Source organism: Crocodylus porosus, unplaced genomic scaffold (genome assembly GCF_001723895.1).
Source record: "Crocodylus porosus isolate Cpor-Errol unplaced genomic scaffold, CroPor_comp1, whole genome shotgun sequence".
Classification (NCBI taxonomy): Eukaryota; Metazoa; Chordata; order Crocodylia; family Crocodylidae; genus Crocodylus; species Crocodylus porosus.
The window spans coordinates 7,625,714-7,633,006 of NW_017728920.1; the positions used below are offsets into that span (position 1 = coordinate 7,625,714).

The 7,293-nt window shown below is 48.2% G+C and overlaps 1 long non-coding RNA gene across 1 annotated transcript; it reads left to right on the forward strand.

The window, feature by feature from the left end:
- Nucleotides 1–2,878: 2,878 nt before the first annotated feature.
- Nucleotides 2,879–5,444, forward strand: LOC109312571. The gene is made up of 2 exons (XR_002101858.1): nt 2,879–3,022; nt 4,009–5,444. It is a non-coding gene; the product is annotated as an uncharacterized LOC109312571 (long non-coding RNA).
- The last annotated feature ends 1,849 nt before the right edge of the window (nt 5,445–7,293 follow it).

A 7,293-nucleotide genomic window follows, 5' to 3' on the forward strand; every position in this document is an offset into this window, starting at 1 on the left:
TGGTTGCCCCTAAGCATGCAGTCCCCTGCTGGCCCCTCCTGGATGTGTGCCAGAATAATTTTCTTGAACAGCTTGCCTAGGATTGAGGTAAGACTAACTGGTCTATAGTTTCCTGGGTCCTCCATCCTCCCTTTTTTGAAGATGGGAACCACGTTGGCCCTCTTCCAGTCCTCCGGCACTACTCCAGAGCACCACGAGTGCTTGTAAAGCTGTGCCAGGGGTCTTGCAATGACCTCGGCCAATTCCTTTAGAACTCTAGAGTGGAGATCATCTGGACTAGCTGACTTGAATATGTCCAGCCCCTCCAGAAGCTCCCTAACTAAATCCTTGCTAACCCTGGGCCCAGGTGTGCCTCCCCTGGGGCCCGAGGGGGGCCCTGCAGGGAGATGGGTGTTCTGGTCTGTTTCTGAGATGAAACACTGTTCCCTCGAACCATCCAAACTCAAGGCGAAATGGAACGGTGCCATTTTGCGAAGCCCTAGTACTTATGTTCTCTTGCTACTGCTTACCTTTAAATGAGAACAGGACTGTAAATTCTTAAGAACTTGTCTTGTTTTTATTCTCCATATCCATACAGCTCTTCTTTAGTTCTGTGGTACTTAGGAACATTGGTCTGAACTGTCCTGGTCTTATTTTCCAGCACTCCTGTACATAGAACTTCCATAGATGTTTGAGTTTTGGGTATGCATGGAATCTTCTCTTTGTAATAGCATAGTAATGGCTACACTAAGCAAAGGCTTATGTATACAAGAAGGAGAATTAGTATTACAAGCAGGTGAACATTTACAGACAGAAATCCTGTTTCCATGATAATCTTTCTAACTAAGAAAAGTAAGAAAAGAGCAATACATAAATGTCAGCAAGTATCAGAGGGAGAATCGTTCCTGTACAGCAAGTATCAGAGGGAGAATCGTTCCTGTTGTTTCAGCTCAGAATTTCTCATGAGGCAGCTGTGGGGTTCCTAAAGAAGAGAATCAGGCTGGAGAAAACATGTGTTTTCCCTGGTGTTTCTGGGTTCTCCATCTTACTGCCTCTCTGTGTCTCTTTGAGCTCACGAGGGATGCCTATAGCAGACAGTGATGGGCCAGATTCATTGATGTTGCCTCAAGGAGGCATAACTTGCATGTTCCCCATGTTCCAGGGGAGAAAGAGGACTACCCTAAGTTATAATTATCTTCCTTTGGGGTTTGCTCATATTTTATATTGTGGCCTGGACTCCAGGGGGACCCATGCAGCAGAGTCCACAGCAGTGTGTTAAATTAGTGCATCATTCCCTTAATAAACTGGCAATGATTCCTTTCTGACCAGTGCCACCCACGTTTTGAATGGTGCCAGCAGCTAAAGATTTCTTTTTGCTACTTTCACAAGTTTCTGACATAACTTGACTATTTTGAGTATGAACACTTCCCTTCTCCCTTTGTGTGTCCCTACACAGTGCTTCCCTGATACTGAACTGAAGGACTGCTCTAGTGCTTTTGCTACTTCTACAGCTGCCAAGTACCTTTGGGTGATGGGGGTGGGCTGTTGGCTCTAGTAGAAAACTTACTGTCTGTCATTCTTTCATACCTGTGCTTGGGATGGGTTTACCAACTATGAAACTGTGTAAGTACAGTGTGCCTATCCAAGGGGTGGGCAAAATATGGACAGATCCGGCCCACCAGGTAATTCCACCTTTCTTGTGGGACCCTTCTTTAAGCCCTGCCCCTGGGCTGCCCTTCTGCAACTCAGTGCCTCCACGCAGGACGTGGGCACTGGTTTTTAAGCAACTAACCCCCATTCCAGCTTGGCCTGACCCATGCCAGCCCTGAGCCAGCAGGTGCTGGAGACAAGAAGCCTCTGCCTGGTAGAACTTGTGCCCCATGGCTGTTCCCAGCCCTCCCTACCTGTGAGCCTGGAAATGCAGGTAAGGCCCCCACCAGGCCAAGAATTCCTGCTGGTGGAAAGGGGTACGAGCACAAGGAGCTGTGCACTGAGGCTGAGTCGGGCTGGCCCTGCATGCTGTTATAATGTGTGGCTGGGGACTGAGGTGGGAGTGCTATAGGGCCAGGCTGGGCTGGCCCCACACACTGCCCCCACTTGTAGGTAGGGACTCAGGTGGGAGTGTGGGAGCTGCATGTTATGGGGCTGGGTTGGGTGGGCCCCACACCCTTCCACCATGTGCAGCTGAGGACTGGGGTGGGAGCACAGGAGCTGCAGGTATGGGACCAGATGGAGCTGGCCCCACACCCTGCTACCACATGCAGCCAGGGATTTGGGTGGCAGTGCTACTGGGCTGGGTGGGGCTGGCTCCTCCAACAACCCCCCACACACTCCCACACTCTCCACCCCCACTGTACCCCCATACACACCCACAGCCCCTACCCCAATCACATACTCCGCACCCCTCCACCCTCACCCCACACCCTCCCCATATACTTTAGCCACCATACCCATACCGCAGAACCTCCCACCACACACACAGACACTCCCTAACCACATCCCCCACATACACCCCATTGCCCCCCCACACAATATACAAGAGTAAAACTGTATTTTGAGCTGTTATGCAATTACCTCTAGATACACTATGCAAATACACATAAATCAGGACAAAATATCTTTTAAAATAAAATTAAAATATGTTATAGTAGATGTTTGAGTTTTTTACTATATATATATTTTTTGGGTTTCAAGATAGCAGCACCTTCCCTCCAAAAAAGAGTATTTCTGGGGGCCAGGGGAGGGGCTTCTGGTGGCAAAGTTTATGGGTTAAGGGTGGGGCTTCTGATCCCAAGATGCTGACTAGGGGGACAGGGCACTTGTCAAGTAGCAGGACTCAACAGCTTACCAAAACTTGTTAAGCGGCCCTCTAGCCAAAATAATTGCCCGCCCCTGGCCTGTCCTGTACCATATGCAGAATGCATCATATGCCAGTAACTTATAAGGAAATGTAAATGTAGCACAATGCAATAAGCACCATTTGTTTGACAGCTACCAAATTGGCCCACCGTAAGATACTCTCAGACTTTGCATGGTGCAAAGTGTTGGGGAACAAAACCCCAAGGTCACGGTGGGTCGAGGGTGGTATTGGAATGAATAGGTGGGATTAGCAGTGACGAGTCTGAGTGGTACAGGACTCGCGTGCGGTTTCAAAGCAAATGAGATTTATTCACTTACGCTTTGGTTGCGTAGGCAGAGCTGCTTGCTTCAGTTACAGTTACGAACAAGTAATATGAGAACAAACAACAAGGGGTCTGTTGGCCCATGGGGTTCACGAGTAGGCCCTTGCGTTCTACCCTGAAGGATAGGGGCGGCTGCCTACTCGCTAGTCCCAGGGCTGGTCAACAGCTCATAGGTGGATAACGAATAACGAGAACAAAACTGTAACCCGTCGGAACGTTGTGACGCCAGTCCAAGCGGACAACGAGTAGAGGCAATGATAGCTGATGCCGAAGTCAGAAACCCGGGATGCTGAGATGAAACCATAATTGAAGCAGGTCGGGTTGAGCACAATCATAGTCAGGATCAAGAGCCAAATCAGTCCGGTAACCATAGGATCAAACACGAAGAAATCAAAACCGAAGAAGGATCAAATGACCGAAGGTACCGAGGGAGGAGACCAGTGGGCTGGTAAGCCCTCCTGGAGAGCAGTCCCTGCCGCCTTAGCTTCTGCTTCCGGGTAGGATCTCTCCTGACGGGACAGTCCCTGACATGTCAGCCTCTGTCCGTCAGTCGAGTGGGTCTCTCCCCGTGGGAGGGGTTCACCAGTCTTTTATAGCAGCTTCTTAACCAATCAGGCTGCTATCCTCCAAGAAATTTCTAGATAGATGACCTCATGCCCATGCTGTTACTGAGCATGCGTGTGTCAGGAAAATAGGTCAGTCATGACTGACAGGTCCTAAGGTCACCCAGGGGGCACGTGCTGGGCAAGCCCTGGAATTTCCCAGACACAGAGTGGGTATGCACATGTCAGTTTCCAGTTCTTCTGTGTTGTCAGCATACAACTATAAATTTTACTGTGACACAAAGTAGTTCCATGCAAAAAATTCCCAAGCTAACGCCTAGCCCAGATAATGTGCAGGGTTAATGCAGGTATTCTGCTTCTGATACCCCAAGCCAGCTCAGGCGTCTCTACCTAACACTACATGTAGACATACCTTGATATACTTTGAGTAGGTTAGGCATGGAATCCATTAGGCTGCAAAAGAATTGGAGACATGGCGGTTTAATACTACACAAAATAACTAGTGATTTTAGGTCTTCAGCTGGAAAAACACTTCAAAGAGGCCTGTTTCCCTGGTGGACACTGCCGGACACGAACCCTCAGATATTTAATCCCCTTTAAAATGTCTCAAGTTGAGTATCCTTTGGCTTCGCGTGAGTCTGAGGCTTCTAAGTGAGTTAGATGCTTTGGAACATTTCACCTTGTTTTATAGTTGCCAGTATCATTTCTGGTCTCTGTCGCTTCCTTTTTTGAGTTCTTCTCTCCTTTTTTCTCTCTTTTCCTCCTCACAGATAGATATTTTAACAGCAGGCAGTTACACTGAGCGCTGCTTGGACTGCCATGCCTTCACTTTCTGTAAGGTAACATAGAGCAAGGGATGCTTATTTGAGCAATGAATGCTTGATGCAGGCTCTGAACTTGTCCACACTATAGACTCTTCTGCTATATCTCTGCTGGCATAATTATACTGGCTGAACTTGTACTGTAAATGCAGGCATATGCTGACAGAAGGGGTTTTCCTGCCAGTTTATGTACAGTACTCAACTGAATGACAAAACTCAGCCAACAATAGTTTTATTTTGTTGGTGTAGCTGTATCCACATCTGGGAGTTGTAGGGGTAGCTCTGTTAGCTGCGGGTATGATCTGTTCAGGTCTCTTGCCAACATGACTATGCCAGCAAAACTGTATAGTGCCTCTCTTCAGGTGCTGGTTCTCTACAGCCTTGCACCCTGTAGAGTCATGTAGTCTTGGATGAAGTGAGCACAAAGTAAGTGGAAAGTGATGCTGAATCAGTGTCAATCAAAGCTGTGCAAAAAGAGGGAGTGAGCTAATGCAGAGAATTTGTCTAAGAATTTTCCTAACAGAGGGGCTGCAGACCAGTATAGTTTGAGTGAAAGGTAAAGAGATGCTATATTTAGTTTGGTGCTAGGGGGCAATGTACCTTGGAAATGGGAACACAATTAGTGAACCATTAAATATTGCAACTCTGTAACTCTCTGTATGTTTATCTCAGCTGCCTGCAATTTTTGCCCTCTGTTCTCTTACTAGATTTCCCATTTTATTACACAGTGCATCTGTTGACATTTTTACTCAAGTTTTCCAAGCAAATTATTTCACTCAAATCAACAGGATAATATATCATTCACATCCTTGACTTGGGTTTGTTGCCTTTGCTTGCTTATTTAGTCATGGTGGGTAAATTAGGTTTTCATGAAAATGAGGAAATAACAATGCTGGCTAGACACAACCAACAGGGCTTTAATCCTGTCCTATTATCCCTCACTGCAGCTCTTGGGCAGGGCCTGTGCACCTGTGCTGACATCTCTTGGTCTCAAGTGATAGCACCTTCTGCTTTCCTACATTCACCTCCTTCTGCAGCATAAATTTCTCTGGTGGTTTTTCAAGGAAGACAAAAGCTTGTTAGAGACTAAGGGCTTCCTCTTGCTCTCAGTGAAGTTAATGGAAGTCTTTCTATTGGCTTAAAGGGGCATTAAATCTGTCCCTTAACAGAGACCAACATATTAATTTCACTTGTACTTAAACCAGGGTTTAGATTCATAATTTTGCAGCTGAAAAGCTCACTTAGTTCCGTTACAGAGACCCTCACACTGCTGGTGACCTTTCCTGAAAATGAGGGACACACGTGTTTTATTAATCACTAATTATGTGAATCTGATTTCCTTCCTGTCCCTTCCCATAGTGTCAACATAATGGCCCTCTATAACTTGTCTTTCCGGATTTTTTCAAAAATCTGGGTTGGTCTACACATGCAAAAAATCTGGGAGCAGCTTACTCTCGAGTAAACTACTTGAGAGTAAACTCTTCTGGGCACGTGTCTACATGTGCAAGGACATGGGAGCAGATTTGCTGCTCCTAGCAGCAGACTGTTCCCACTCCCTGAAGCCCTGCAAGGGGGCACTGCAGCAGCCAGGGGGAGCTCTAGGTTCCCCCTGGGTGCTAGCCAGGAGATAGGTGTTTCCTGGCAGGGGCTGGAACATTGCTTCCTGCCCCCAGGAGCTGCCTCCTACCATGGCAGGCTCTGCCATCAGAACCGGGGCTGCCCCAGCAGCAGGGAGCTCCTAGCCTCTGGTCAGTGATCACAGGTTCGGGACTGGGAGATCCTTATCTCCCATTCTGAGCCCCACAGTCATGGGACCCAGACTGGGAGCTTTTTATCACCCAACACTAGCTTTTTGGTTGTGGGGCCGGCACTAGTGCCAGGTCCATGGTTCTTATCTACTGAAACTAGATCTGCAGTCACAGAGCTGGGGCTGGGAGAGAAGAATTTCCCAGCACTGGCTCTGTGACCACAGAGCTGGCACTGGGAGATAAGTATGTCCCAGCTCCAGCCCTTCAACCACAGGGCTTGGGTCCCACAATCCAGGAGAGGGGACTGGGAGGTCCCTGCTGCCAGGGCAGGGGGACATTGTCCCCACCTAGGCTCTGGTGGCAGAGCCCACCCCAGCAGTGGGAAATCTCCACCACCTGCTGCCCAGCTTACCAGGAGCACATTTGCTTCCCGTCAGGATTCTAGATGTGCGCTACTGCATAGTAAGTAATCTGGAGTAAATTTACTACTTGCATTTGCAAAAATGGAAATTTACTTGTGATTAGGGCCAGTTACTGTGCAGTAAGTTAAAGCTGACTGTGCAGTAAATTAGGGCCAGTTACCTGCTACAGATGCATCACAAGCAGGTCCAGGGAAGTGATCCTTCCCCTATATGCAGCATTGATCAGGCTGCAGTTGGAGTACTGTGTCCAGTTCAAGAAGGATGTGGCTAGCATTGAGAGGGCCCAGAGGAGGGCCACTCGTATGGTCAAGGGGCAGCAGGGAAGGCCCTACGAGGAGAGGCTAAAGGGCCTACCCTGCTGCCCCTTGACCACAAGAGAAGGCTGAGAGGGAATTCAGTCTCCACAAGAGAAGGATGAGAGGGGATCTGGTGGCCATTTACAAAGTCACCGGGGGAACCAACGATAATTGAGAGAGGCTCTGTTCCCCTGGGCACCACCCCGGGCTACTAGGAATAACAGCCACAAATTGTTATAGAGAAGGTTCAGGCTGGACATCAGGAGACTACTTTACAGCTAG